Source organism: Cryptomeria japonica, chromosome 3, assembly GCF_030272615.1.
Source record: "Cryptomeria japonica chromosome 3, Sugi_1.0, whole genome shotgun sequence".
NCBI classification, from domain to species: Eukaryota; Viridiplantae; Streptophyta; class Pinopsida; order Cupressales; family Cupressaceae; genus Cryptomeria; species Cryptomeria japonica.
In genome coordinates, this window is record NC_081407.1 from 940,832,022 (window position 1) to 940,853,675 (window position 21,654).

General features: G+C 39.3%; 1 protein-coding gene across 2 annotated transcripts in view; it reads left to right on the top strand.

Moving 5' to 3' along the window:
* Positions 1-21,654, top strand: part of LOC131072946 (uncharacterized) — a 125,112-nt gene that overhangs the window by 27,765 nt on the left and 75,693 nt on the right. The window lies entirely within an intron of this gene.

Below are 21,654 nucleotides of genomic sequence, written 5' to 3' on the forward strand. Positions count from 1 at the left end.
GAGGAGCCCAACCTCTGTTTATATAGCTTTTCCCATCTGAAATTCAAATGAAACTGCCTCCCCATTTTGCCTCATTCCAATTGCATTTCATTTCATGGTGGACCCAAAGAGGTGCCCACTTCACCAAGTCAAAATCGTACCAAGGAGAGGGGCCACGATTTTTTGTTATTATAAATTCTTTAAAAGAATGAAGTCTCCCTTTAACTCTCCAAATAAATCGCCCAGACATGACTTAGGAAAAAATATTGTATTTTGCACAATTTCCCATAACATCAACAAGTGATAAAATAATTAAATAATAACCTTAGGATAAGGAATAATATTTAATTAAATTGCTTATAGTTCCAGTACTGATTATTAATGAAATCCAGATGAGGCTAAGCAATGAGGATCACTGAATTGTGCTGGGACAGGACCAAATCCAGGACTGCCAAAAATAGAATACCCCAAACTGCTACTTACTAAAAATAGTAAGTCATGAAATAATGCTCCAAAAATCGTTGTCTTTGCAACTGGAGAAGAAGCTTTGTGAGCTTAGCAATTCTGTACCATCCTGACAACCAAACCCTAACTTACTAAAAATAGTAAGTTCACCTTCCACCCCTGACAAGTCTGGTCGGAACTCCAAGGAACATGGGAACCCCTAATTCATCTTTCCACATAGCCTACGGGTCTCCGGAATAGGCCAATGGACCACTGAATGCAACATCACAAGGAAGGGGACATTACATAGTGTTGTGATGTATTCACACATCGCCCCATTGCAAATGGGGGCCCCTACCTTTTTGCTTTCTAGGGTTAGTTTAGTTTGCTTGGTTGCCTGGTCTTGGCTATTAGTCTTTGCATTGAAGGGTCGCCAGGGGGCTCATTAGGATAGCAGGCTCTGCTTGAGTCAGGTGGATCTCCTCAAGAGGTCAGGTCAATTAAGTGATTAGGGGTTATTTAGATCATTCCTAGGGTGTTTTTTGTGTACTATCTGGTCGCACTTCAAGTTGCTAAATCAAACCTTGGTTGAATGCATAATGTCCTCCTAAGTCCCATTGCTTACATCAAGGACAGAGCGAATTCGCCTTAAGGAGTCTGGAATGTCATCCTGATCCTCAAATGTCCTGAAATTTGGCTAAGTCTGTAATGTCATCTTGATCCTGAAATTTGACTAAGTCTGGAAAATTGAAGAATCCTCCAAAAACTAGATTTTGCATTATAACTCTTGGAGTTCTGAAACCACTCTCAAACATCCTGACAATATATATGGAATATAAGAAATGAGGAAATGTCACTTATACTTAAATGTTATATTCCATATATGGATCTTGACGGAGAGACTAAAGACAAATTTCGGTCCTGACCCTTCCAAAGGGTTCAGAGCGAATTTCCTAATATCTCCCTTCCTGGTCTTAATTTGCCTCATAAACCTTGTCCTTATGGCGTAGTTGAGAGAGTATTGAGGTGTGAAACAAAGTGAAGTGATGAAAAGTAAGGAATTTGAGCATAATTGCAAATTTCGCTCCTGACCAGAGCGAAATTTTTTCAAGCTCCCGACCCTTCCAAAGGGTCTAGAGCGAAATTCCCCAAAATACCTATTTCTTCACTAAGGACATCAAACAATGGACATACATGGCAAGGAAAGGGATCAAGGGTTGAGTCTAAGGCAAAGCCAAGTGGAAGAGAAGTCAATTCGAGCCTAGAAGAGCAATTTCGCTCCTGACCCTTCCAAAGGGTCCAGAGCGAATTCCTTCATAAGGCATTCTACCTTGCCCAAACCTATGAACTAATCCTTGTCCCATGCATTTTTGAGAGCAAAACACTTGTTTGGATAAGGAAATGCGGGAAATGAAGTCAAGATTTGAGCCTAAATGTGAATTTCGCTCATGACCCTTCCAAAGGGTCCAGAGCGAAATTCTTGAATGGCCTTATTTCCTCACTAAGACCTTGAAATAAATGCCACTTTGGGAGCAAATTCACTTGATCATGATAGGAGGAGGCTTGAGAAGTTATGTCCAAAGCATGGAAAGGAGAAAGGAAGTGAGAAATGAGCCTAAATGAAAATTTCGCTCCTGACCCTTCCAAAGGGTCCAGAGCGAAATTCACATTGCCTCTATGTCCCTCCTTGTTATGGCCAAGTGTTTTAGACTTCTAAGGTATGGATGGAAGGACTTTGATGTGTTCTAGCCTTTGAAAGGTGGATTGAGGCGATGGAATAGTGAAAACCAACCCAAAATAGGAATTTCGCTCCTGACCCTTCCAGAGGGTCTAGAGCGAAATCCTCGATTTGACACTCTATTTTGCCTAAGACATTGAAAAGTGAGGATTTTGTCCAAGATTGGGAATTTCTCTCTTGTCCCTTCTAAAGGGTCTAGAGAGAAATTATCCATAAACCTCATTTTCTTCCTTGTTTGGACTAAAAGCCTTGTTCCTTGGACACAGTGGGGGTAAATTGACATGTTTTTGCCTTAGGAAGTAAATGAAAGCATTGAAAGGTGAAGATTTTGTCCAAGATTGGGAATTTCACTCCTGAACCTTCCAAAGGATCTAGAGCGAAATTCTCCATAAACCTTATTTTCTTCCTAGTTTAGGCCAACATTTTAGTTCCTTGGGTATATTTGGAAGTAGATTAACCTGTTTTTGCCTTAGGAAGTGATTAAAAGTGAAGGAGTGAAGGATTTTGTCCTAAATCATGAATATCGCTCCTGACCCTTCCAAAGGGTCCAAAGCGAAATTCTTGAAAACACCTATTTTCCCTTTAGATGAGGTCAAATCCTTGGTTTCTATGGCGTTGTTGAAGGTGGATTGGTTTATATTAGCTTTGCAATGGAGATTGGAGTTGAAAAGATGAAGAAATGAGCTCAAAATATGAATTTCGCTCTTGACCCTTCCAAAGGGTCCAGAGCGAAATTCCCAAAATCTCTTTTTTCTTCCAATTTTGTGTCAAGATAAACATTGACCAAGGTGAAATGAGCTTGGAGATACCCCTAGGCATGCCTTTGACTGGCTTGTGATCACCAAAAGTGAAGGTTTTGAGCTAAATCATGAATTTCGCTCCTGACCCTTCCAAAGGGTCCAGAGCGAAATCCTAAATAGGTCCTGTCCCTGGCCATGTTTTTGAGCAAATTCCTCCTTTCAGGCTTTTTTAGGGGTCAAACAAGTGTTGCCTTCATGAGAGAGGGATCCAAAGATGAGAGTCTGGGTAGAAGAAAGTGAGAAGGATAGAGCTAAGTGAGAGAAATCAAGCAAATCATGAATTTTGCTCCTGACCCTTCCAAAGGGTCCAGAGCGAAATTCTCAAAATCACCTAGTTTGCCCATGATTGAGATCAAGAGATGGATTCCTAGGCCTTGGTGGAGAGAAGACTAGTATATGTTTGTCTTGGGAGGCATTTTGGAGTAGAGAAATGATGGAATTGGGACTTAATCATGAATTTCGCTCTTGACCCTTCCAAAGGGTCTAGAGCAAAATTTTTAAAACCTCTACTTTGCTCCCAATTTCGCATCAAGCCTAGTGTTGATTGAGATTAAAAACATCCTTAGGCATGCATTTGAGCAAGGTGTGGTCACAAAATGTGAAGAATTTGAGCCAAGAATGCAAATTTCGCTCCTGACCCTTCCAAAGGGTCCAGAGCGAAATTCCTAGGAGGTCTAATATTTTGCCTAAGTCCTTGAGCAAAACCTATTCCTTGGCAATTTTGAAGGTGAATGACTTGATCTTAGTAAGGTAATGTTGGAAATGAGGTCTAATTGAGCAACTTCGCAAATTTCACTCCTGACCCTTCCAAAGGGTCCAGAGCGAAATTCTTATAGGGCCTATCCCTGGGGAGGATCCTAAGCGAATTCCATTTTCATGCCTTCTTGTTAATGATTTAAGGGAAGAAATGCTATGTTGGGATAAATATATCATGTGTACTTAATCATCTTTTGGTTTGTTTTGTAGATAGAGGAGGATCAGGCTAGGACAAGGATGACCTATTCCAGTCCCATCATCATCAAGGACACTTCAAATGCATGGAGGAGGACTTCAAGTGTTCGAGAAAAGCATTGGGAGATTTCAAGTGTTCAAGGAGTTCCAAGCTATCCTCAAAGACTCCATTCTACCACATGAAGAAACCAAAGGATGACAGAAAAGAAAGAAAGACTCGACTGCGTAGAGACCTCATCAAACACACATGGGAGTCAAGGAGGTATGTCATCCATCAAATCAATCAAAGTCAGTGCAAGGGTACGTTGAAGAAGCAGGCAGTTTCAGAAGAGTTAATCAAAATTAGCTTCTCAACATCATCACATTGAATATCAAGAAATACAATGTTCCTTGATTCACCAAGCACAAACACAAGACAAAGTGGCATCCCAGTCATTGTTCCTCCAGTCAGACAGCGCCACATCAGCATGTCTAGATTCAATGTACCTGACTCACCAGTGATGGCACAAACCTCAAGGCACCTACCCTTGCTTCCTATTGGTTCTCATTCCTTGAATGTAATTTTCTCATTGGCTAAGGAAGTTTGTTATAACAAACCCTAATTAGGGTTTCTGTCTTGTAATCCTAGCCATTAATTGTAAATCAATCAGAGCCGTCAATTTCTAAAGGGCTCTCTATATAAAGCCCTGGCTCTTCATTTGTAAAGGGTTAATAGTTAGGAGTTAGCAAAAGAGAGATAGTCAATAATTAGTAGCTCAATAGTAGATAGCATTTTAGGGTAGAGTAGGAAGAGAAGGTAAGAAATTGTTGCCTTGATTGTAAATGAACCCCATTTTCATTGAAGATATGGTGAAATATGTCGTTTCTTTGCAATATGCATGGTCTCTTGTTGAATCTTCATTTTAGATGGTAAATAATTAGATTGAATGAAGGAAGTTATTAAATACACTTGCGTGGAATCCGCCTAGTCCAAACCACTAGCTTCTTGCTGACTGTAAGTGCGCCTTGGGCATAGAATGAACTTAATTTCAAGTCATTACACGTCTATTGTTCATGCATTATTTTGAGTGGTGATCAGTGTTTGATGGTGTATGATTTGAATCTATTTGAAGTATCCCTTAGAAGATCGCACTGAGTTGGTGTCGGGTTGTTCAATCTGATGGTGAGACCCAGCCTAGTAGGAACTCCACCTAGTCGTTCATCCATCTTCTTGCATTCTAGATTAGACTTTCTAAGCCTTTCATCTTTTGATATTTCTTTATCTCCCAGTTAGTAGATAGGACTTGTGATTCCAGCAAATCAGACGCTCAGGTCATCAAACGTAAGTCCCCTTGTGATTCCAGCAAATCACATCATATTGCAAGAGCTTATCCACAAGTAGAGAACCTACATACAAGAACCTTGGAGTTGCCTCGATTGATCCTTCGGCGAAATCTTCAGCATTCGGGGAAACTTTGTTCAAGAGAGGATAAGATACCTTTGTATTTTATTTTGTGTTCGCATGTGCATGAAAAACACATCAACAAGTAGCAAGCCTGGAATGAAGATGAGCCAAGTCTTCAATGAATTTCTCAACCGCAACGAAGACATCTTCCACCCATTCTTTAGCGTCTTGGGCTATTCTCTTGATTGTTTCAGCTTCATCAACGTCCTCTTGAGGAAGAGAGGAAGGAGGAATGAATGAAGGATCACCTTCCCTGAGCGGATGCTTAAAGCTCTTGACATAGTCGCTCAAGGCCTTGTTTTCACCTTTCAGCCTTTTGCATTTTTCCTTTAGTTTCTACATTGTTGGTTGAAAATTTTGTACACTTGGGGGAAATATACAAAATTGTGGTTTCAACCACAGCACACAAGTAAAAACTCTCCTAATTAAGGGAAGGCTCCCCCTATCTAACTAAAACTGAAATAAAAACAGGATGGGACAACAGTCTTCCTTCTTTCTTCAAGAAAGACAATATCCTTTTCTCTTCACAGAAAAGGATAGCGATTGAAAACGAACAACAGTAACTACTTTCAAGTGAAATGAGAGAAAGGAAATGAAGTTTCCTGAAAGCGCAAAGACTTCCGTCACTTCCTTCGGGACGGGACAGCAATATCAAGTTCAAAGACTTTACTATTGGAAGTCCTATCTACCCTTTGCTATACTAAATTTTACAACGAATAAAAGATAACAGCTCAAAGACTGAAATAATCTATTCTTTTAACACAAAGACAAGAACTAATGCAAGCTCAAAGACTTGCTGCTATTTCTTATCAAACAGTAATTTTTCCTCAAGAATAGACGCAAGCTCAAAGACTTGCTGCTCCTTCAAAGAGGGTTTCCTATTTTAATTAATCTTCTCTACTTGCAGCTCAAAGACTTCAAATCAGATTGGACTAAGCTCCTTTAGAAACACTTTGCATAGAAGAAATAAAAAGATTCAAACTCAAACATGTAGTTCAAAGACTCAAAACTTGAGTAATCCTTCTTTATTATTCTTCAAAAACTTTCAATCCACATACATAAGCTCAAAGACTTCTTGCTGTAAATTTGGCAGAGTTTTTGCTTGCTTTCCAAAAGATATATTTACAATGGACTTCTCAAGTATTTATAGAAGAGGAGCCTTGAGAAAAAGGTGGGAGGATCCTAACTAACTTGAGAGATTCTCTCAACCACCAAGACTCCTTCAATAAATAACTGAGACTTCATTAATTAACTAAGAGTTACTCTAACTAACTAAGACTTATTCCAACTACAGTCCTAATCGGTCATAACTTGTAGTTGCCTTACATGTAATTACAAAAGTACAAGTAATGTGTAACTTGTATTTTACAAAAATTACTTTTACATGTAACTTGTCAAAACGAAATTACAACTAAAGATTACAAAAGAGAGAAAATTCAACTAAGTGTTGAAAAACACTTAAGTTGCCTTTTGTGAAGACATGAATCCTTGAAATTTCCTAATGCTCACTTGTAGTTCCTCGGGATTCGGTTCATGGGTGTTCTTAGCAACAACCATAGTCTTCACAATAGTGTCGTGACAACGGAGGAGGGCAGAATTGTCTTTATCCGGGATAGACTGGATCTCATGCAGAAAGGCTTGGTGTTTCATCAATGCTTGAATTGAAGATGCCGAGAATTGTTCACTCCTCCATTCATTATGAATCCTCATCTGTAAATCAGCAAGAACTTCTTCTTCTGGAATCAGCTCTCCATCCTGACTTACTATATTGCAAGAGGCCCTTTCACAATGTGAGACAATACCTTGATAGACTTCATCCCGGAATCTCCTTGCATCACTGATCTCTTCGATGAGGGACTTAAGAACAAGAGTCTTGTTTTCCATAAGTTCCTCAAATTCCAAGTACATGACCCTGGAAGAGATGATGGCGTGATCCTGCAAAATACTTAGCTGTTGTTGGGGCATAGTACGCCAGATTGCCAGACTTTTCTCAACACTTTCTAGATTCTTTTTGAAAGTGTTAGAAGTCTGATCCAATTTCTCCTCAATGGTTTCCAGCTTAGACATTATTTGAAAAATGTCTTTTATCACTTGCACGCATTGATCATGAAGCTGATCAACCCAGGAATCCAGTGCTTGTACTTTCTGAGAGCTCTTTCTACTCCATGAATCGATTCTTGGGAACCAGAAGAACCTATAGAGTTACTCCCTTCAGCAGCAGGTTTTGTGATTTTATGGATGGCTGCCATGAGCTGTTGGTTTTCTTCTTCTAGCTTGTTTTTCTTTGCAAGAAGATCGTCACACCTTTGCACTAGTGAAGCAACAGAAAACTGAGCATCATGTTTAATGACCTCATGTGTTTGCTTGCCCAATTCTACCCTTGTAACCTTATAATCAGTAGCTGACATTTCATCAAGTGGTTTATCTGCAATAGGTTCCACAATTTCAGCTACTTTCATCTTGTTGCTATCAATAGTTACCCTAGAAATAGTCTTCGCCTTCTTAGCAACTTTGGATCTGGACTGTTTGAGTTGCTGGTAGTCAAAGGTATCAGGTGAAATCTCTTGCTTCTTTCTTTTCGGGGTGAAAGAACTAAGCCATGGAGGCAAAGTCATCAACTCACTTCCTGTAGCAGCTGTAGGCAAAGGAGAAGCAGTTTCTGTTTGAATTACCATGGTCACCTTGGGAGGAATATCTGTTTGAATAGCGACCACGGTTTGCTCAGTTACCAACGGGCATGAAGATTGCCTCATGAATTCTTCAAAACCAGAAGTGGAAGTATCAATTTCTGATAACTGAATGCAAGTGGGAATATCTTCAGGAACTTTCAACACACTTTCTCGTTGTTGATTAGGAGAAGGCTCGTATGCTGAAATGGGAACTGCATTCTGAGGAGACTCATCAATAAGCAAATCAGGAGGAGAAAGAGGCGTCTCAATGGAAACTGGAGGAATGACCTCATGAGGCGTGTCTAAAACTGGAGACTTAGGCGCATCATCAGATTGCTGCCCCTCTTCTGGATTATCCAGATCAATCACCTGAACATGGAACCGTGATTTCTCCTTCCCACGAGTAGTTGTCTCCTCAGGCGGAAGCACTACTGCACGACTAACTCGTAACTTGATCCTTGTGCTTGAAGATGAAGCACCCTCCTTATTATCAATCTGAATCTCAGACTTCCGTCCAAGAGGCCCTGTAGAATCATCTTCTTTACCAACCTTGATTTTGATAAGTCTAACAACATTACTTTTCAGCCATGCATTAGTGTTGGCCAAGATAGGCTGAAATCTGTCAAGAATGGAGACGCACTCTTTGTGTGATCATTGGATCAAAGGAAGTGGAGCTTCCTCAACCCTCCGTGAAGTGTATTCAGGATCTAGTATATGCCCGTCATCGATCATTCCTTGTGGGATATCTGCCAAGTTCAAGTCAACAATTTGCTCAACAGTGAGCCTGCAATAATCCATCTTCAGAACTTCGACTTCCGTGCGGAGATCTACCCAGATGTCTTCAATGCGATGAACATGCACAAAGGATTTCTTGATCTTTTCCTTCATACCTCTATAATCAAAATCAGCTCTAGGTTTGAACCTCTTAAGCTTGATTTCTTGCAATTCAACCTCCATGGCCTTAGCCTTCACAGATGTGACAAGGGAGTATCGACCAATTTTCAATGGATTTGTGCTGGAGATCCCCATTCCAACCTTGTGTCTAGCAGACTGAAGAGTATGAACAGCCATAATTTGTCTTCCCAACTCCATAAGAATTATCCTATCGGTCGAGTATCTTGGAAGCATGTATGGTTGTCCATCATAGCACCCAATCCTCATGTAGGTGAAGGTGGGAAATTGCAGGAATAAACACCCATACTCAGACACCTTGACCCATGCCTGATCTGATACTCTTTTATTTCTGAGATCCATGTCAAACTGACACATAAAATATCCAAAGAATGCATCTTGGACTCTTCTGAAATGCAGTCTGCTAGGTTTCAAAGGCAACTGGTCATAATATTCCCAAACTGGTATAAGCGAGCGATCACCCTTGGTAGAAAGACCTGGAAAGTGTCTAAGTGATGCTGCTAAATATACTAAATAAGAATTCATGAAGAAGGTCATAGTGGTAGGAACCGCTGCAAGTTGTTCGCACAAAGCATCGCTGATGATTTCACCCCATGAAATGTGATGCGACTGCCATATGAACATGATGAATTGATACATCCATGGCTCAAAGACATTAGAGTGCTCAAGGCCCAACATTCTGCTGAGAAGAGTGATGGTGTCTCCTATCTCCCACTTGAAATCACAACGGTACAACTTTGCCCATCTTGAGAAGGAAGGACGTGGCTCTTGAATCCGCCTATTGACGTGACGCTTGCAATCTTTTTCTCTTTTTGTATAATACTCTGCTGCACTTTCTTTGGTGATTTCCATATAAACAGGTGCAGGAGGTATTTTGAAGACCTTCTCGATTGTATCCGCATCAAGACGAATTATGGCTTCACCATCATCATTTTTTATGACTCTTGACTCTTTGTCAAAATGATGGGCGCATGCAAGAACAAACTCAGGTTCTAGGGCAGCCACTGGGAAAGAAGACGCATGATGAATATGGCTGTCCAACAGCCGCTGCAAGTTGTTATCCTGTGGATCTTCTACCCTGTGAATGAATTCTGCCATATCAACGTGCCCTATTTCTGTGTCCCTGATACGATCCAATGGAGAAGATACCTGGGAAGGTGTAACCTCATTCTGGTATTTGTCATATTTGTATTTCATTTTCTTTGGAGTTGGCGATGCCGGCAAATCTGACATTGATTGTGAACCTGGAATACTGTGATGAAGACTTAAAAGAGTTAAGGCCACATCATAATCAGCTGCAAGTATCATTCTTTCTTTTTCAAATGAGTAAAACTTTGATCTCTGAATTTCACGGTTTTGTGAGAAGAAGAGGGAAGATATGTAGAAATGGGAAAATCTTGACTTTGACCAATTTCGGATCTTGGGGGAATTTTCGCAAGTATACAAGTTGGAAAGTACATACATGCAATCGGGATTTTAAAACCCGAATACAAGTACACTTGTAAATTCGAAAATGGAGAAATGGATGAAAAATGGGATTTTGACTTGCGGGAAATGATGGGAATGGAAAGTACGGATATGGGGAACGTGAATGGATAGAAACGGGAATATCCGGGATAGTCATTTTCATGAAAATGGGAAGATCTTTTCAACATGTAATCCGGTTTTTAAAACCTGAATTTGCAAGAGAGGGGTATTTCACACTTTTCAAGCTTGGAATTTTAACCAAAAATGATTAAAATCCTTAACCGTAGGGGAAGAACAAGAATTTCCAGCGAACTTGTAATTGAGATTAAAAATCCCGAATACAAGCTAAGATGGAATTTTGAGAAGAATAATGCAATTTAACAATTGCATTTCAAAGGGAAGATTTCTTTCATAAAAGCCAATTTTTTTTTAGGGGAAGAACATCACATGCCAAAAATGCAACAAATAACGAAAAATGAAGAAAACAAGAAAATAATAAAAAGAAGAGAAGAAAGGAAGAACATACCTTTATTAGAAATGCAAAATGCTTCTCCAACAATGCAATACTTCTTGAGATGAAGAAGCAAAACCGGACTATCAAACCTTTATCACGTTTTTGTGAAAATGCCCCCAAATATGGCAGCAATCTTAAACTTGGAGGAGCAAAATGCCAATGAAAGTGTTCATTTCAAGTTTATTGGAGCAAAACGATTAAGGTATTTGCTGGAGCAATAACACCAAAGGTGTTTGAGGAGGTAATAACGCCAAAAGTTAAAAACGCAGCCAAAGAGAATCACGTTTTTGCAAAAAACGTGTTATTCAATACACATTCAATGGATTATTAAATGTGTTGAAACCTATCCCATACTCCACGCCTTGATAGGAAAGAGCAAAACGATTTAGGAGTGTGCAAATTGTTAAAGATTTAACTCCTAAAAACATGGCATTAAAGAAGAACGTGGTTGCTGATTTAGGGCAAAGACCAGCAAATGTATCCTCCAAATGGCATGAGAGATGTCCGACAAAGCATGAAGATAGGATGCAAACCAAAACGCCTCCCTCATCCAACGATTTCTCCACAAATTTCGCCTTGAAATGGTCAAAAATAGTTTTTCCCTTGCATTTCGGGTTTTTGGGAGCAAAAGACAAGTTCTTTTTGTTCAAAATGAAGCAAATCGGGTTTTGGATAGAAAACAACAAGTTCGATTTTTCACTTTTCCCTCTTTCATGCTAAAATTGGGTTTTAAAAGACAAATGACAAGTTTAATTTTTCACTTTTTCACTCATTAAGCCAAAATCGGGTTTTTTTGGACAAATGACAAGTTTAATTTTTCACTTTTTCACTCATTAAGCCAAAATCGGGTTTTTTTGGACAAATGACAAGTTTAATTTTTCACTTTTATGTTAAAATCGGGTTTTAAAAGACAAACTGCAAGTTTAAAAATACTTGAAAGGGGGAAATAAAAAACACTTGCACACATGTAATGGAGATTTAAAATCCCTATTACATGCAAAAACCATTAAAGTAGGGGTTTTTTTGAACAAACTGCAAGTTTACTTGCAGTTGAGCCAAAAAACCCCTATTTTAACTAAAAATGACCAAAAAACAACAAAAAGATAAAAACATTAAAGGGGAAACTTAAAATAAATTACAAGTGACATATTTGAAATAAAAATGCACATGTAATTGATCAAAAATTCCCCTACAAAGACCACAACAATGAATATCATTAAAACTTGCAGTTTGAAGAAAATTCTCCACCTGCACTCTGGGTTTTAAAACCCGAAATTGAAGGAAAGGCATAGCAAATGAACCCAGAATTGGACGAAATTTGAAACATAGTTCGAGAATGGACTGAGGATTAAGCCAGTCCAAGGATTAGTTAAAATTTTGCCTCGGGAAGCGTGCCATAGAGTAATAATTTTTATTTTTTCATAAAAATTCCATCGTAGTGGTCCTTCATTTTTGGAAACAAAAATGAGGACAACATACATTTTCTCCCTCATTGCCAAGGAAGACCCTTCAAAATCCTCCACAACTTGTGTCATGGAAGCACTTTCCAAATTGATTTCCTTGATCACATAATCACTCGACACGATTTCATTCCTATCTTTATTTGCCACGGGCTCAACTAAATTTAGAGTCCTGGATTCAGACTCATTCCTCGTGACTTTGGAAAATTTCCGGGCAACCTTCTTCTCTGCTGGTTGATCCATCCTCTTCAGAAGTTCCTCCAATTCTCGTGGTGGATTAGTTTCTTTTTCTGGTTCCTTCCTCAATCTATCCTTCAGCCAATTTGTAGCAGTTGCCAATGGATCCTGTATTTCCATATGCGCTTGCTTGTATGATGTTTCCTCCATCTCTCCAAGGATTGTTTTAATGAAACTATCCTGGCGGGGTTCTTCTTGATGAGGAGGAAGTTCCTCTCTCTGACTTCCTGGCTGATTGGGCCTGTGTGAAGCGCCGGCGCTGAGAACATCCTGTGCTGGAGCGGTGTTAGGAAGGTTGGCCTGAGGTGGATTCACTGGATTTTCCTGTGTAAACATTTCTACCTCCCGCACACTGGAAGAGCTGGTTGGTGTTCGAGTCTCTTCCACTCTTGCCTTCTTCTGCGGTGGTTCTTCTTGGGGGACCTTCGACTGAATTTCCGGCTAGGTGTCTTTTTCCTTATTGTCCTTGGCCTTTTTGGAGCACTCTTTCCTTTACTCGGCTGAATTTCTTTTTGTCGAACTTCTCCTTCCTTAGCTTGAGCCTGTGAAGATCCTTCAGTAGCTTCACTATGGGAATCTAGACTTCCCATCAATGGATAGGTCAGGTGAACATTTGCTTCTCAATCTCCTGATATGCCGATCTACCCAATGTTTGGTGAATTTCAGAACTGGTCTGGCCAAAATGTCTAGATCATCAATTTTTTGTTCCGACCAATCTAGAAGTTGGATGGGTTGATCCTTCACCTTTTCAAATTCAGGTTGAACTAAGTCCGAATTCTCCTTTACTTGATCCGACACCTGCATTATTTCACCTATCCTGATCGTATCAAGGGGCAGTCGGGAAAACATTTTCTTCCTAACCTCAAGGTCATCCTTAGCACTTGCCTAATAGTCTTCTAGGTGAAACTTGTGTACAAATTTCAATCCAACAACCTTTTTGATCTTACGATATGTATTGTAGTGAGATCTGGATGTGTAGAACACCGAGCGATAGAATGCCAATTCCTCTGCTGCCTTCTTAGCTGCTGCTAGGTTCGGGCACATTTCCACATAATCACCAAGGACAATTGGGAATTCTATAGACAACTTTCTTTTCTTCTTCTACATTTGATCATACGCCGTCAATTGTCTCATGAGTTCCAGCAACACTAGTTTGTCAGATGTATACCTTGGCAATTTATATGCCTGGTACGAGAATCCTTCCGTCCTAATATAAGTAAACTTTGGAAATTGCAGGAACGTGGCCCCAAATTTCTGAACCAAAGCCCTAGCCTGTGGTGACACCCTTGTGTGGAGCTCATTCTACATAAATCTGGTCAGGTACATGGTAAAAGTGTCATTGGTTGGTTTGAAAGAATTAGTGCTGTAGAGGTGTAGCTGAGGATAACATTCATGAACTTTTTGCTGTGCTGGTCCGCAACCCATAACTCCTTTTCTTGGCAAACCATCAAAGTCGCCCATCCTTGCAAGTGAATAAATCACGTAAGAGCTCATATAGAAGGATTGGGTCTTCTTTTCCTTCAGATCTTTCAGCTGTTCATGAACATAATGGTTGATTAGCCGGACCCAGTCCACTAATCCATTGGCATTCATGACTCCACCAATGTAGAAAAAACATCCATGGCTCGAAATTTATGGCATGTGGACATTCCATTATTCTGCTTAACATCATGATCAGATCCACATACTCCTGTTTGAATTAAAAAATGGTGAGCGTTTTAGGCATTTTGGAGATGTGCGGCCTATGCTTCTGCAACCAACTCTTGTTGATGATCTCCGCACATCTGTTAGGACCTGCATCGTATACTGCTTTAGCTCCATTCATAGTCCTCTAGGTCATGGACTGGTGTGATGGAATTCCAAAGGTTTCTCCAATAGTCTCCGGAGTTAGTTTGGCCAAAAGCTTGCCACTTGTCAAAATAGCTCCTCTCTGGGTTGTAGTGTTTTGTGCACTCCAAGATCAACTCTGGACATTGAATTGAAGGGGGAAAACCAGCTGCCGCAACAATTCCACTTTTGACGATCCTGGCAACGATAGGTGATGGATTATGCTCTGCTATACCAAACATCCTGATTCGGAAGGCAGCCATGTCGAATGCTCCTAAATTTGTATCACTGATCTCCTTCCACTTGGATACCATCTTTGACTCTAGAAGGAAGCCTTTCATCTCAACTTTTATATGTGCCGGCTTGGTAATAGTTGCCGCCTTGCTTGCTTCTGCCATTTTGGGATTAAATCAGCACCTCCTAAGAACAAAGCTTCTTGAAAAGGATGAAAAATTCTCTCAGTCTGACTTTTCTCCAACTCTTCTTTCTCCAAATTCGCACGTGAAGAATGAATTGTACTTGTGCGTTTATATAGAATTCTTCCAACATGTTGCTAAGTTGGCAAAGGTTAAATTTGGGCGGTTGTTTTAATCATGCGTCATAGTTTCTTTTCCAACATGCCATGCAATCAGGATCCACCTTCGTAGTTGAGTTCCAAAATGGAACTTTCTCTTAATGCCTTGAGTTGTGCGTCATGATTTGGAATATTCTTTCTTTCTTATGTCGCCAACTTGCCAACTTTCTATTTTTTGAATTTTGGAAGATTCACTTTATCCGTCGACTTGGCGCAAAACCCTAACAGAGAGAAAACCTTCAGGAGAGAGAATCTTCGCCTTCAGAGGAATTTTCTTGAATTTTTTCAAATTTCCTTGCTTTGGAGGAGATTTTCAACAATTTTTACCATCTCCTATTTTTTAGGAACTTTCCTAAAATTAAGATCCCGGGTCCAGTAGAGAGAGAAGTCCCTTACAAATCCAAATCTGCAAAAAATTTGAACTTCTGATGAGATTTGATGTCTAAACATAGATTTTTAAAAATTTTTATGGAGGGGAATTTTTTTCGCTTTTCTATCCATTCCTGACCCTCAATTTGCCCTTTGCCTTGGAAAATTTTCAACCTTGGGCATGGAATCCACTAAGTGGTGGAATTTCTTCATTTTCAAATTCTTCCATGCCTTAGTCATTTTGGTGCCCTCTCCTTGACATGGGCACCATTTCACCTTTGCCAGGGAATTCTTCACTTTTTCTACTTTCCATGACCACCTGATTTTAGCACCAAACTTCTTTCTTGGGCGTTGATTCTACACTGAGGAGGAATTTGACAAATTTAAGATTTTCCATGAGGACCTTGTTTTAGTGCCCTGCTTAATACTTGGGCGCCATTTTGGTGTCAAGTAGAAATTACATTGTTTTAGCACTTTCCACACCACCCTTGCTTTGGCGCCCTTGACCTTCCCTATGTGTTGTTTTGACTTCATCAAGGAATTTGCAAACTTTGTGACTTTCCCTAGCCTCCTTGTTTATGCGCCCTTCATCCATGTTGGGCACTGTTTTGCCTTGGAGAGGGAATTTTGTGCTTTTTGAAGTTTTCCACGCCTTAGTGATTTTGGCGCCTCCATTCTCGCCTGTGCGCTAGTTCCCTTCTGCCAAGAATTTTGATCTTTCTTCAACTTTCCATGACCTCATGGATTTGGTGCCTTGACTCTGACTGGGGTGCTGATTTACCTAAGTCAAGGAAATTCATCATTTTCAACTTTTTCTTGACCTCTCTCATTTGGCGCCTTTCCTGACCACTTGGGTGCTGATTTCATGTTGCCATGGAATTTGCACATTACTCAGTTCTCCATGAAGACCTTGATTTGGCACCCTGTCCTAGACTTGGGCGCCATTTCCACCTGGTCAGAGAATTTCATTTGCTCCTCTCCAGAGTTAGCCGCCTTTGATCATTTCCAGGTCCGAGATGCCATATTGGGGAATTGAAGTGGATTTTCCATACTTAGATTATTTTCAAGCTTTCCACTTCTAGAAGGTGAGCCCACACCAAACCATTTTTTGATCACTCTGCCTGCTTTTGACTTTCCGGATTTAGACGAATCTTCAAGAATGTTTAGTCTTCAATGTCTGTCTGCGAGGAACCTGCCACAAATAGACTTTCCAAAAATAGAAAATGTTCCAAAATGTTAGAGTTAGAGGCTTAGAGCCAAAACAGGATGCAAAGACACTTAGTATAAATTGAAACTTACTAAAAATAGAAATCGCTAAAAATAGTAAGTTTGATTTTTGGTGAAATGAAGACAATCTGGGAGGCAATGAAATCCCTAAAAAATATAAACTTTCTAAAAATAGAAAGTTGCTCAGAATTTGCTCAAATTTCACGTGCAAGTTCCTTAAAGGGTCCTGATTCTAATGCAAAGCTTAGTTTTTTGAAAACCCTAAAATCTAGGACTGAAGGGCAAAACTCTAGAACAACAAAAACAAGCCCCAGACTTACCCAAATTTGCTCAAACGAGCTGTAGGCTTGATCAAATTAACCCCCAAACGCTTGCAAACTCAAAGGACCGACGAGACTATTGCGACCGGACCCAAAAACCAAAACCAAAAGACAAAGAGGGCCTAAAAAGTAGGGGGTCCCCATTTTGAATGGGGTGATGTGTGATTAGGTCACAACAATAGCCTTACTTTTGATGTAAATGAAGTTAGTTCTTCTCTCATCATATGAGGAGGCATATAAGATAGAGAGTGCATGTAAAACATCTAACCATTTGAAGGAAAGAAAAGAGGATTCAAATTCAATTGACAATGAATCTAGAACGATACAATCTCTTTGGAGAGACATGCAAAGAATGACAAAAATTTGAAAGACACAAAAGAAGAAGGTCAAGAACTTTGGTTTACCTATTGTAAAAGGTCAGCTATTGTGTGATGTATGGCAAGTTTTTGGTCACTCAGTTTGTCCCTATAATTTGAAAAGTAATTACACAAGGAGAACAATTCACTCCACCAAGCACCCAATTGATACCAATAGTGGTGCAATTGGAGATACTTGGAAAGAATCTCATGAATATAATCATTGATGGTGGGTTTGGTGTAAATGTACTTCCCAAAGACACTTGTAGAAGTCTAGGCAAGCAAACAATTTTGGATTGTAGTTTTGTTTGAAAGATGAAACAAAATTCTTCATTACTCATTTCATTGACAAATGGAGAACTACAAAGTATTTTTATTGAATTAAATTTTTATAGAAGCTATAGAGATTAATGGAGAGAAAAAAGGGTTACAAAATGACAAGCAACCATTTAATGTCAAGAAAACTTGTGCAAAAGATTTCAAAAAGTTAAATAGTTTATTTGTGTCAGATAGTACATGTGCAATTAACAATTTATTCTTAAGGGTTGAAAGTTATAAATATGATTGAATTTGAAATATCCCTAGCCAATTTTTTTGAAATTTTTGATCATCTTAATTACAACAACTATATGAGTAATCAATTAGTTCTGAGAAAAAAGTATTTAATTTGCTGAAGCAACCCTAACCAGAATGGCACCGTGTGGATGAGCATTGGTCAGAGGATCTTAGTTGCTTATGAAAAAGAACTCTAACCAGTATGGCGCCGGGATGGCGAGCATTGGTCAGAGGGTCTTAGTTGCTTATGCAAAGAACTCTAACCAGTATGGCGCCGGGATGGCGAGCATTGGTCAGAGGGTCTTAGTTGCTTATGCAAAGAACTCTAACCAGTATGGCGCCGGGATGGCGAGCATTGGTCAGAGGGTCCCTGAAATCTAGAACTGGAAGGAACTCAACGCCAAGTATGTGCTACCCACTCCAGACGGATAGGGGCTACCATATGACGGAGTGAAACTTAAATGCTTGAATTTAATTGATTGCAGAAACTGAAAAGACACTCGACATCCAGGATGTGCTTTCAATCCCAACAGGGAGAGGAGCTACCATAGGATGGAGGTAGATAAGATAAGTTTGGTTAGCTTGACAATTACAACCAAGATCACAGTTCAAGACTGCCAGTACTACTGGTCAGATTACAATCAAAAGAAATTCTTTCACAACTCCCCTTTTAGAAGAGAGTTTCTGGTTCAACATAAATCTGCACATTCAGCCGCGAACCCATGGATCACTGCCAACAGCTCATTTCTTCCTCGTACAATCTTCTTTCCTCCGGAAGCTAGCTGCAAAATGCCTTGGTGACGTGGAAACCTGCGAAAGACTCAAACAACACTGCAAAACCCTCACAATGAAAAATGGCACGATTTCCAATGCATTTAAAATGGTACGGCTGGCTGCAAAATACGATTTGTCATTAAAAATAAATGCATGAACCAAACTTGCTGAAACCCAAGGAAATGCAACGCCTAGGTGAGGCAAATGCAAAGAACTAATACCCACAATGCAATTTTTTGTATTTTCTGGTTGTGAACAAAACATGAAATTAGTCGCGGGAATTCTGGATGCAGAAAACTGAATGAACTATAAGCCTAAATGATTACAATGAAAACTCTGATGATAAGCTACGGCTAAATGCAATTACATAGAGAATATAATCACCCTAGTTGCTATTTTTCAAGCAAGAAGAGATGCCTATGCTAGAAGGCTTCCATTCCTTGAAGCATGTCCAGAGCCAGACGGCTGCCCAAATACAAATTCTGCCAAAAGATCCCTTCAATCCTCCCAAGACTCCAATAAATAGCTTCACTTGCCTCCTCAAAACCCTAATTCGATTTCCAAGGCAAACCCTAATCCCCTCCTCAACATGGCGCCATCACACCTAGCCAAAAAATCAATGAAATAATATAAAAATATCACCTTGGTAAGTTTCGCCATGTTTTTGACTTTGGCCAAGGATAAAATATTAATTAAATCCTCCATGAGGGCGCCACCCATAAAGTCCCCCTTTTAAGTGATGTTTTTAAGTTGTTGGACTAGGCCAAGGGGGGATAAGCAACTTTATAATTATAATGATTATTTAATTAAAATAAAGTTACTTGACCACACAACTCCAAAATCTGAAGCTAGAACCTGACCATGCTCCTGGAGTTAGCTGAACAGGATGTAGAGATTGCCCGATGCCCCGCGAGCCCTGCCAAAAATAGAACTTACTAAAAATAGTAAATTCTGAAAACTGCTCCAAAAACTGAGATGAAGACATCGTTGCGAAGCCCTCTGAACCATCAGAAAAAGCCGACGATGAACCCATCCAAAAAGACCTCCTCAAAAATAGGAAACCCTAATTTTACCCTCCGACTGGCCTCCGAGCTTCCTAGAAAGAGACCAACGGTTGCAGAAAGGATCAGGTTTGAGAAGGGGACATTACAGAATTCGACGTTTAAGTATAGGTATTGGATTCAACCTAAGATTATGAAATTAATGAAGGTACGACTCATAGGAATGAAGCTAAAAGGACATTTGATATGGAGCCAATGAATACTTTTGTTAAAGTATATAACAAGGGAAAGGAATTGCAAAAATATTAGAGTCTCACCGTATGGCTGCTTCACCTCATGGCTACTTTGGAAAGTTCCATTGTATGGTTGCTTTGGCAACCTCCCACCAAATGGTTGCTTTGGCAAGGTCCCATTGAACATAAGCTTCGACAATTTCTCACCATACATCTTTGGCAATTCCTCATTGGATGGACTCTTCAATGAATTTTCAATATACGTCCTCTTTAGTGGATTCTTATAGTACAACATACTATGAAGGAGGAAAACATTAAAAGGAATATTATTGAAAAGGAGAAAATTAGAAGTTTTAGAAATTGGGAAAATAAATCATAAAGTACCTAGTTTTGACACTACATATGGCAATCAAAGGAAAAAATTAAACTTTATACTTCTAAAGGCTATTTATTTTCTATAATATGACATCACGAAGGAGAAAAGTAAAATTAATAACCATAAGGTTCCTCTTTATTCAGTTGTACAACCATTTGAGGGCATAAAGAAATAAATTATGAAGTTTGGAAAGATCAAAGGAAAGACAATATTTTTCAACTATACTCTGCTCCAGCTTCCACTGTAGAAGCCACTATACAACTATCTCCTTATAGTCTTTCTATATGGACTGCCAACAAACTTGTGATGAGGATTTGAAAGGAACTGAATATGCATTCAAATCATTTCATATGGTCTAGACAGGACAACCTCGACCCTTCATTTTTTCTTTGTGGTCCTTGTTTGATTCTTTTGTTGTACAACCCAATAGTAAAACTTTTCTACTATATAGTATTTTAATATTAGGTTTTTAGCTGAATGGGTTTTGTTGTACAATGTTCTGTTGTATGTTTTTTCCGTTGCACATTGTTGTTGGATTTTTGCCATACATTTTTCATTTGTATGGATTTTGCCTTTGCATTTTTTTGCTGTATGGATTTTTGTCGTGCATCTTTTAGTTGTAACTTGTAAGGATTTCTACTATTGTTGTGCCTCCACATTGTACAGTTAGGTGCTTCTTTTGTTGCTGTTGTCCAACCTTGTATAGTATGCTCTTCTTTAGAATTTGAATTTGGTAGAGACAGGGAATCATTTGTACGCATTGGTAAGTTGGGAGTAAGCACATTCATGGCATATAGGAGTATTGAATGAGGTTTTCCTAATTAGGATATATTTGCAATGCCAACAGTAATTTCTAGATACGGTAATCATCTTGTTGAAGCCTTTTCAGAGTCAAATAATCATTTAGACTTGGTTACTTGTAGTTCATTCAGTTGTATGGTCATTAAAAGGTACATTATTTGTAAAATATTTTGTGCTTTGGATATGTTGATGATTAATGTATGCTTCATAAGTTTTCCTTTCTACTTTTAACTAAAGAAACTGATGCAAACTTAAAGTTAGTACTGCTAGAGGCTCAACATTTGTAGGATCTTTGCCCATATTTTGTTTGGAACACTTAGGTGATGATTAGGTTGTTCTAGTTGAACAAGGTAAACACAAGCTTGAAAACCTCTTTTCCTATACAGTGCCAACCTGAGTTTTTAAATCTTACCTGATATTGCTTGATCTATTATTCTTGTTATTTGCTTCTTGGTTGGGAATCCAACTTTCTTTTTGGGAGGGATGATGTAGTTAGTGTAAAATGACTTTGCAATAGTTCATTAATTTGTTTGTATCTGTCTATGTATTATTTACTTATTAGCTCATGGGTAGTTGTTTGGAGTCAATTGGTAGTAGCTCTTGATAGTTTTGTTTTTCTTGGCAAT